This window comes from Chelonoidis abingdonii, chromosome 3, assembly GCF_003597395.2.
Source record: "Chelonoidis abingdonii isolate Lonesome George chromosome 3, CheloAbing_2.0, whole genome shotgun sequence".
NCBI classification, from domain to species: domain Eukaryota; kingdom Metazoa; phylum Chordata; order Testudines; family Testudinidae; genus Chelonoidis; species Chelonoidis abingdonii.
The window spans coordinates 67,671,524-67,682,692 of NC_133771.1; the positions used below are offsets into that span (position 1 = coordinate 67,671,524).

General features: G+C 40.7%; 1 long non-coding RNA gene across 1 annotated transcript in view; it reads left to right on the plus strand.

The window, feature by feature from the left end:
* The first annotated feature begins 6,056 nt into the window (after positions 1–6,056).
* Positions 6,057–11,169, plus strand: part of LOC142046563 (uncharacterized) — a 133,536-nt gene continuing 128,423 nt past the window's right edge. The window contains exon 1 of the long non-coding RNA XR_012655507.1: positions 6,057–6,101. This is a non-coding gene — a long non-coding RNA (uncharacterized LOC142046563). The remainder of the gene's footprint in view (positions 6,102–11,169) is intronic.

The window sequence follows — 11,169 nt, forward strand, 5'->3', positions numbered from 1 at the left end:
TGAAATCTTATGGTACTTTCTACAAGTACAGTTATAATTTACTGATTAAAAGTCAGTAGAATCTTGGTAATTCTCATTGACTGGGAGACCCATTTGTGAATTACTGAATTTGCAATTAAGTAGATTATAATAAAATAAAATAATAATGTGCTTTGGTAATTTGACAAGTGTAGTTCAAACTAGTTATGGAAATACTTTATAATGTAGCAGTAACTGTTGCAATACCTATATAATATAATGTATTGCAAAAGCTGTGAAGTCTTGATTTACTTAATGTTTGTGAAGTATTACTATGTGATCCACAATTGGATGGTGGTGTTATAGAAGTCCCAATATTACTTGTGAGATCTCTTTGCTGAGAAATGGAGAGAGCTCATTGTTTGTGTGTGCCCTGTCGACTAGATTATGAGTCCCAAGTCAAATATGGGAGAGTCAAATAATCGGATATCTCTGATTTTAAAACATTGCCTTTGCATGACAGAATTAACCTGGAAGCTTGCCTGTGGTATGTCAGCAAAATATATTGTTGAATTAGCATGGGCTTCTGTGATTTATAACAATGAGAAGCACTGTCATGTCAAATATTGCTGTTAATTACTATGATTAGTTTGTATCTTTCAGAAAAGGAAAGAATCATTAATTATGTGGCATGATATAGAGCAGGGGTGGCCAAACAGCGACCCCTGAGCCACATACAACTCTTTTACAGTTAAAGTGCAGCTCCTGGAGTCCTGCATGCCCCTCCTCCCAGTCTCCACCTACCAGACTTGCGGGAGGGGAGAAGGGAGCTCAGGGCTTCTGCCCTGCGGCAGAGTGGTGGGGCTTTAGGCTCTGGGGAGGTACCTGCTGGGACTTGGGACACGCCTGCTGGGGCTCAGGACTTCAGCAGGAGTGGGGCTGAAGCCCAGACATACCCTCCCCTCAGGGCAGAAGCCCCAAGCCCCACTATCTTGCCACAGGGCAGAAGAACCAAGATCCAGCCAGCGCTCCCAGCTCTTGAACTTCTGAATATTATCGTATGCATCTTGGAGGGTCAGTAAGTTTGGCCACCCTGATATAGAGTAATTAGGCTTACAGAGATTAAAAGGAGGTCCAAGAGTAGCAGAGACAAGGGGTAATACAGGTCCCTAGGTTTGATATCTTTAAGTATATACCTCTGTGTGCATTTTAGTTTGCCCATTCAAATAACCACAGCAGTATGTATAGTCAAACCTTGATTAACCAAAACTTGTGGTTAAACAAAGCACAATCATGTACTGATTCTCCATTTATCCAGCTCCCTATGATGGTCTCAGGTACTCGTTGAAATCTTTAGATGGACAGGGTTATACTGTATTTGAATATGCAATACAAAGATTCAAGGCACTATTTTGAGAAGATTGCTGCAGCTGTGAGGGGCAGGGCAGCTTGAGTGTTCTTCTCTGAGAGAATATGGCAGCAAGGAGAGAGATGGTGAGATCAGACTTGTCATCAGAGAAAAATTAGGCAGACTTGGCAGCCATTGATAGGAGAAAGACTGTGTTAAGTACTTGCAGTTGGATGGAGGGTTTGGCAATTGAGAAGGTGGCTCAGGTTGGGCACCTTTGTGTTTGGAGGTGTGACCTGTGTCGGTTGCCGCACCGAGCCGCTAGGGGATGGTGGGGAGATACTGCCTCACTGGCTGGCCTGTGTCACGCCGTCTGTCACTAGGGAATTAGCGGAGGGAGGGGCGCCGGCAAGGGTCTCTAGTGTTGTCAGGATTCTGCTACCCGCGGCGGGTTGGCCAGGGTAGGGGAACGCAGGCCTACCCAACTCCACAGTGTTCTAGTCTAGGGCCCTGACAGTGGTGGGCCAAGGGTCGCGCCACTAGGTCAGCAGGGGTCCTTCCATAACACGCTGACCAAATAGACCCACCACACTGTGCAGCTCTGTCCTTGGGCTACTTCCTACCCGATTGCTCGAGCAAGTCCCTCCAGTCCCTCCAGCTCATTCGGATACTCAGCTGCTTGCAGCTCCAGCTCCCCCTCCATGTCAGGCTCCTCCGGGTACTTGGCAGCAGGCAGTCCTGGTAGCCCCAGTCCTTCCTCCAGGTGAGGTTTCTGCTGGTCCAGGGCCTCCCCTGGCACGGCAGCCGGGTCTGAAGGGAACAGCCAGTGGTCTGCATCTCCATCTGCCTTCCTCCCTGGTGCTGCCCTGACTAGGCTAAGGGCCCCACCCTTTGTACTTCCTGTTCCACTCCTCCTCTTCTGGGGGTTGGAGTAAGCTTGGCCTGGCCCCACCCACTCAGGCTGAGATAGCAGCTCTTTACCCTCAGGTTCAGAGGGAAGCCACCCTGGCTCCCTATAGGAGGGCTTAAGTGTTTAAACTAGGAAGAGGTAGAGCATGTGTATTTTTCAAGGTGGAGAGAAGCATGGTATAGTTAGAAGTGATGGAATGGTTTCTTGTCACTCAAGTTGTAGGTTGGGAGGCTTTCTGACAGAGGAGTATTTATTATTATTTATTTGTGTAACAGGAAATCTTTAACCAAGACTGAGGCTCCATTGTACTATGTACTGTACAAACATATACTAAGAGATAGTTGCTGCTTTGCAAAGGTTACAGTCTAAAAGGCCTTCATTCACCAAAGAACTTAAACATGCTTAACTTTATGCATGTGCTTAAATCCCATTGACATCAATGAAACATTTTAATATATATATAATTTGCTCAGATATGAAACAATTTTGAAGCATGAAAACACTTTTCCTCCATGTTTCAATAAATCAAACTTAACTCATCAGATTCTTTAAACTTTACAACAACAACGAAAGTCAGCTCTGGAATGGCCACAGAAAAGGTCATTTTCATTCCCAAAGACAATTTTTTTTAGAAAGTTAAAAACACTCTCTTGGACCCAGAACTTTGATGGGAAGATGGGGAGGGACCCAGAACCTCCCACTCTGGAAGCACTAATATCTCAGGTGGTGTCTCCTCCTCCCCTTCATAATCTTGGAAAACTGCAGAGAGGAGTCTGCCAGAAAGGCTCTTCCCAGCTGATAGGAACAAAACAGCCAAAACACAGATCTTTGAACATTCAGAGAACTTTCTGCAACTTTGACTTAACATTGTCTGCTCTGCGCTTACTGGCTGTTTGCTCCAACCCTCTCACTATCTCTTCATCTCAACATCTACCCTTTACCCTCTTCTCCCCGACCTGTCGTCAGCTTCCCTTTTCTTTTCACTTAACCTGTCCCCTCCTAAGTAACCCCATCCCCAAAACACCTGTGGAACCAACATGATGTTTGCTGCCATCACACTGCTGGTGCATTCTATTCCTTCCCCTAACCTGGGCCTGTCTTGTCTATTTAGATTGTAATCTCTTCAGGGCTGTGACCATCTACTACTCTTTGGGGTATGTCTACACTACTGCCGGATCGGCAGGTAGTAACTGATGCATTGATCCCCGAACGCGCTCCCTATCGACTCTGGAACTCCACCAGGGCGAGAGCAAAAGCAGACTTGACAGGAGAGTGGCGACCGTTGATTCCTCACCATGAGGACGTGAAGTAAGTCAATCTAAGTCGATCTAAGATATGTCAACTTCAGCTACACTATTCTCGTAGCTGAAGTTACGTATCTTAGATCGATCCCACCCCCAGTGTAGACAAGGCCTATGTTTGTACAGTGCCTAGCACAATAGGGTCCCATTCTTGGTTGGCCCTTAGGCATGATCATAACAAATATGATTCTTATTAATAATAAATAGAAGAGGTTTGATTTAAGATAGTAACCAAGGGTTTAAAACTAACAGTTGCAAATGCCAGGCTTTGAGTATTCTGTAATTTAATGTCAACAAGACTTAATTCAGACATAGAGCTCATTTAGAATACTACAGGTCTTCATCTGTTTATATTGGCAATATTTATAATATTGCAGTTCTCCAGGAAACATCTGCAGAATGGTTTAATTGGCTAATGATATAGCTTTGTCCACAGGGTTCAAAGCAATAAGGTGCAACACTGCAACTGAAAAGTTCAAACTATTCTAGCACTTGACAGCAGTCTATAGTCTAATTCTATAGAGCTATATCTAAATATTTTAGCTTTGTAGAAACTAGTTAGCTTCGATACTTGAGTTCGAATATTTTGAGGTGTTCATGTGTGCCAAGCCCATTAAGCATTTCACACGCTTTCACTTAGAAAAAAAAAGTTCCAGTTCCTCTGCTTTTATTGGCAGACTTAAGCAATTTAGACAGATTTCTAGATATTATGTGGAAAAGGTACTGCTTGACTGCCAAAGACAGTACAGAGAGGAGAAGATGAAAATCACCACCACTAAGCCAGCAATATTGGATTTCTTCCTGAGTCCACTGGAAAAAAAAGTAAGATTTATTCTTGAGTTCAATGGGAGCAGGATTGGGCCCATAGTATATCCATGATATACTTTTTAAAAATTAAGTATTTTTTTAATGGATGGGAGGAACATACAGGTTTTGCTATCATATTAGGTGTATTCTTCACTTGACTTCACTCAGACCAAAGTGCTGATCCTGCAAGGAGAGCCATGCAAGTACACCTCTGCACCAGTAAGGAGCCCCAATGGTTTCAGTGGGGCTCTATACAGACATATGGTCTGTGGCATCATTCTGCTTGCAGGCATTGGGGCCTCCAAAGGGTCTTCATTGTGACTCCATAATAAAAGTGGCAGTTAGAGCTGGTTGTGAATTTTTCAACAAACGTTTTTGTGGGAAAATACGGATTTGTCAGGAATGGTTTCTTTGATTCACAAAAAACGCTCACCCCTATGTAACCAAAGTTTTGGGAGAACCAGGTTCAAGTCTCTTCTCTCAGTTGGGGCAGGGACTTGAACCCAGCTCTCCCACATCTCAGGTAAGTGTCCTAACTGCATGCTATTGGATGTGGAGGACTTTCTCAATTTCCCTATTTGGAGCTGTTCCACTGTATATACATAATTTAACTGTTCATTGGACCAGCAAGAGAGACAAGCTCTATAGGCCAAGTAGTTATAGAACTCCTGTGGAATGTAGGAGAACCAAGTTTCCACTCCTTGATCTGAGTCACACAGAAAAGAGACTTGAACACAGCTCTCCCAATAGGATATAGTTTGTCTCTTTCTCAACCAACTGTTAGAGCACGTCTAGTTTCTATAAATAACTTAGGCCCAGAGAGAGAGCACCAGTGACCAGGACATTCATCTGGGATGTGGGAGAGTTAGTTTCAAGTTCCTGATCCAATTAATATTTAATTATTTATGTATACCAAGTGGAATAGCTTCAATGGGAAAGATTAAGAGAGACCTTCCATCCTGCAAAAAAATATCCAGTACCTTGTGGTTAGGGCACTCACATGGGAGATCTGGGTTCATTTTCTTCCTCCAGATCAGGCACAGAAAGGACTTTAATCCTGGTCTCCCACATCACAGATAAGTACTCCTACCACTGGGCCACTGGCTTCTTTAAGATCAGTTGATCGGTCACTCACTCTCTCTCACTCACTCTTTCCTGTTTGTTGCGGAAGGGGAGAAAGAGAGGAATTAAAATTTTCCAAAAAATCTCAGTTTCATCCCAGTGTAGAATAGGACAAATTACTGAACTCTCAAAAATGTTAATGGGATAGGAAAACAGTTTTCCCCACCATATTTAATTGTGATTCTCTGTTTAAAGCCAAAGGTCTGACTTCTGCCCTCCTTAATTTTAATGGGAGTTGTAGCTCCATGGAAGCACAGGATTGGGTCCTGTCTCATGCAAACAGCAGGGCAAAAGTTTGAGATCAGATATATAGAGCACTCCATCCACAATCAATTTCCCTTTGAGGTTTATTTTTTCTGATTTTCTTGTCATTGCTTTACAGTTCTTCTTAATTAGGAGGAACTCACAGAGAATGAGTAAAGGATGACAAAAGAAACATACAGATTTATTGAGAAGAGGAAATCTTCAACAATACCTATCTTATAGAACTGGAAGGGACCCTGAAAGATCATCAAGTCCAGCCCTCTGCCTTCACTAGCAGGACCAAGTACTGATTTTGCTCCAGATCCCTAAGTGGCCTCCTGAAAGATTGAACTCACAACTCTGGTTTTAGCAGGCCAATGCTCAAACCACTGAGATATCCCTCCCCCCCAGTGTCCTGCTAGAAGACAGGGGACCAACTAATAAATAAGTTTCAAGCTGGGCTATGACTATTTTTATAGATGGATGGCCCATTTAGAGCTGAGGTAGAGACACCCGGCTTCTGGTCATGACCTGTTTGCATTCCTTCCCTAGCTAATTGATCCCATTCTTATGATATGGAGACTTACTAATTAATCCCCCAATGTCTTTTCCTTGAGCCAAATTGTCATGCATGCTTGCAACTCAGCTTCAGAAAAGTCAGTGCAAGCAGAATTATGTTATTTATTCTCCAAGGTGACATTAATTGATGCAGAAGACAGTATTCAGGGTAAACTAGTCAAAAGCTATTTACAAAGACAGTAAATTCAATCGTGCTTTTATTGATTTCAGTGGGAGCAAGACTGCACCAATATCTCATTTTACTATATAATTTCCCCACCAGTAATCCTTCAAGGGAGGAACCTAATTTATTGACACAATTTTCCCATGGAATTAACATACTTTTGTTTTATACTGTCATTGGCACATCTGTCAGCACCCTTACAAGTGTTAACAGAATGACAATGATTTAGTTAGCAAGATTAAATTTTACTGTATTTATTTCTTAAAATGCAAGAGCTATAAAAATACCATCATAAATTATGTCAAAAAATTATACTATATGATAGTGGGATTGAATTCACAATACAACAATACATATATATTCAAAACTCAGCTGATTATTAAAGCAGACCAGGCTAATATATTGATTTAATTTTAGTATATGAATTTATAAGAGTTTTAAAACTGTAAATATTTACCCACCAAGATAATTAAATAAACTAATAGTGCCTATTATACTTTTGCTTAAAACGTCTTTTTATAAACCAACTTGTAAGTACTTATATTGTCTTCTGCTCAAACATAAAACAAAAATAGATATATTTTATCATGGAGACTTTTGATTTGCTCCTTTTCTTAAGATTCTTTATTTGTACAACAGTTAACATTCAGCTGTTCTGGCAAAACAACAAAGGAAGAGTGCTGCCCAATACTCACATTCAGCTGTTTCTCTGGTTGTCACAATGGTGCTTGTAATCTTAATCTCCATCTAGTAGCAGGATATCAATCCTTCAATTTACGATTTTCTTAATTCAGCCCTCCCAGAATCCCAGGTCAAATGTGTGACATTTATGTGAATTTTTCTGCATTCTTAAGTATCAGATGAGAACAGTACATATGTCTGTCTATAAATTAAAGATTGCTATTTATTTTTCTCTTTGTCTAGCATCTGGATTTTGTGAAATGTATATAGACAGTTCAGAATTACACAACGTAACATCTGCAGGAGTTACAATACCGTTAGGCAGCTTTAGGATTTTTTAACTTCCAAGTGGGACTAATACAATGTGAACTCAGAAATACAGGGAACAAAAAGAGGAGAATATTTTACTAAACTGCCATTTTCATTATCTTTGTTAAAGAAGCAGATACTTTAGCTGCCAAAGGGCAGTGTTCAATCATCAAATGAATTTGGATACATGGTTTGAAAAGGAGTGCAACATAACACTAGTCAGCACATAAGGTTGGGATATCCACTTGCTCTTCATTATTCATGTGGGAGAGAAAGGAATTTGTGTAAACAACCATCTCTTAGGTACTAGAATTTATTTAATCTCTATCAGTCCCTCTTGATTTAGAAAGAGAACTGTAAAGCAATGACAAGGGAAATCAGAAAAATAAATAAACCTCATAGGGAAAATGATTGCTTGTGGGGTGGTCTATTGATATTATCTCAGACCTCTGCCCTATTCTTTGAACAAGTCAGTTAAGGCCTGATCCTATGCTCCTATGGAGACAAAATTCCCGTTGAAATCAAGAGATCTGATTCCCATTTATACTAAGACTCCTTTACCCTTCTCCAATAGTGTAAAAGGAGCCTTAAAGTGGGCATAAATTACACTTACACTACCAGAATGATGTAAAGCAACTTTCGTACAAGTGAGAATAAGGCTAGGTCTACAGCTAAAACGTAGGTCGACCTAGCTACAGCACACAGGGCTGTGAAAAATTTCATGCCCTATGCAACGTATGCAGGGCCGACGAGAGGAGGGGGAAGCCGGTACAAATTACCAGGAAATGGCAGTCTGGAAGGGGGCCCGGGGCCCAGCTTCCCTGGCTTCATCGGTCCTGTTTAGCTGGTCCGCCCTTGTTGGAGGGCCCCAAAAATTTTTTTCACGGGGGCCCAAACCCTGAATATAGGTAGGTTAATCTAACCCCCACCAAGGGGGTGGATTTATTACAACAATGGAAAGACCCCCTTCTATCACTGTAATATCTATGCTACTCCGGTGTAGTTGCAGGGCTGCAGCTGTGCAACTGTAGCGTTTGTAGTATAGACATATCCAGAGGCCCATGGAGTGCAGAACTGACTCCTCTGGCTATAAGCAAAGGATTGCAACCTTCATTATGGAGCCACATAAGAGCACAATTCCATTTCCATAAAAACAAAGCTATAGCAAAAGGGCAAATACCAGGACTAAACTAGTGATTACTATCAATTTTTTGGTTGTTTTTTTTCCATTCAATCTAACAGACATTTTGGCTCTTTAGTGAATGTCTTAATTCTGAACATATGGTATAACCCCAAGAAAACTAAAGGAGTTTAGTTATTATTAATTTATTCACATAGGCTCTAGTCCAGTAAAATACTTAGATATGTGCTTTATTTCAGTCAATGGCATTACTCACATGCTTAACTTAAACATATCCTTAAATACTTTGCTGAACTGAGAGGATGCTCAATATCTTATATGGTGTGTGGGGGGGAAGATTTATGTGTAAATAATGTATGTCAGATTTCTTCATGTTATACATAATAAAAAAAGACAATGTGAGCAATGTTATAGCACATAAATGGAAGTTTTGACTGCTGGAATGTAATAATCAGACCCATTTACCATACCTTTTGAATCCTCCATAGGGCATGGAACATTAAATATTTTGACCTGTGATATACGTCGTGCTCTATTATATGTATGTGCTGAAAAAAGAAAAAGGAATCAAATTATTTTGTTGTTGTTTTTCCAGAGGTGTTCTTCAAATTCCTATCAGATCCATAATTGTATGTTGGGAGATGAAGTTGTTAGTTCATAAATGGGAAATAAGGAACAGCATCATTTCAGAAGAGCCTTTCTGAAGCTATCTCAAAAGAGAATAAGTTGACCAGAGTCAATAAACAGAGAATAAATAGCTGTGCCATAGGGCAGCAGCTCTTTATGAAGAGATAGGGTGCACCTGGCTGTGACTACTCTAGGAAGGCCCCACCTGGAAGGTAACGGACTGATTAGTACTTAATAAAGGACCTAATAAAGGTTATCCAAGCTCAGTCAGAGAAACTCTAAAAGGGAGACAGGAGGCTCCTGTGAAAGGGAGCTCTCAAGATAAACCTGAGCCAGCAGGCTAAATAGGGATCCTTGAAGGCAAGCTCTCTGGGAAACCTATCAGGGTGGAGAGCTTGTAAGAGGAGCTCCTAGAAAGGGGAGCCTCCTAGACACACATCCCCCAAGACATTAGCCAGAAGCCTGCCTGGCAAGGATCACTCACTGTCCCTGGAGTAGAATCGCAGTAGACAGACCTCCCTGGATGTCAGAGAAGAACGTTACTTCAGTAGGGGTAAGAGGCCTAACACCAGGGAGAGAAACTGGAACTAAGAGAACCCTAGAGGAAGAGCCTGGGTAGAGGTGAACAATGGACCCAAGCGGGGTACATGAATTAAGAATGATCTAGTCACCCTGCTGGGATGTTGGGATGAGAGTTTTGTTTATTTTCTGAGTTGGCTTTTCCGTTAATAAATGAAATCTTCCACAAGGAGGTGCTTTTTAGCACTTAACTGGCTGTTTGGACTTGTTTACATCCTGGGCAAGAGGAAGATCCTGTATACCGCAGGCCAAAGGACATAATTAGGACTGTCAATCACAGTTAACTCAAGCAATTAACTCAAAAACAAATTAACTTGATTAAAAAAAATTGCAGTTTGAAGCACACTATTAAATAATAATAGAATGCCAATTTATATATATAAACATTTTGGATGTTTTTCTCCATTTTCAAATATATTGATTTCAATTACAACATGAATACAAAGTGTACAATACTGACTTTTTATTTGATTACAAAGATTTGCACTGTAAAAAAAAATTCAATTCACCTCATACCACTATTATTACGATACAGACTACAAAGTGTACAGTGCTTACTTTATATTTTGATTACAGTGCAAATATTTGTAAAAAAAGATAAGAAATAGTATTTTTCATTTCACTTCATACAAGTACTGTAATGCAATCTCTTAATCATGAAAGTGCAAATTACAAATGTAGAATATTTTTAACATAACTGCACTCAAAAACAAAACAATATAAAACTTTAGAGCCTACAAGTCCATTCAGTCCTAGTTGTTGTTCAGCCAATCGCTAAGACAAACAAGTTTGTTTACATTTATGGAAGATAATGCTACCCACTTCTTATTTACGATGTCACCTGAAAGTGAGAACAGGCATTTGAATGGAACTTCTGTAGCAGGTGTTGCAAGGTATTTATGTGCTAGGTATGCTAAACATTTGTAGGACCTTCATGCTTTGGCCACATTCCAATGGACATGCTTCCATGCTGATGACACTCGTTTAAAAAAATAATGTGTTAATTAAATTTGTGATTGAACTCCTTGGGGGAGAATTGTATCTTCTGCTCCGTGGTTTTACCTGCATTCTGCTGTATATTTAGTGTTATTGCAGTCTCAGACGACAACCCAGTGCATGTTGTTTGATTTAAGAACACTTTCACTGTAGATTTGACAAAATGCAAAGAAGGTACCAATGTGAGTGTCATAGTATGTCATAGCATTCCTTCTCAGATCGGAACCTTAGAGTTCAGAAAATGAGATACTAGCATAAATCCTCTAAGCTTAATTACCATCTTAGATCTGATAGCACTGTCACCACCCAAAAATATAGTGTTTTGGGGCACTCTGACCTCCCCAACCTTCCCTGGGGACCCCAAGAACCCAAATCCCTTGGATTCTTAAAACAAGGAGAAATAAA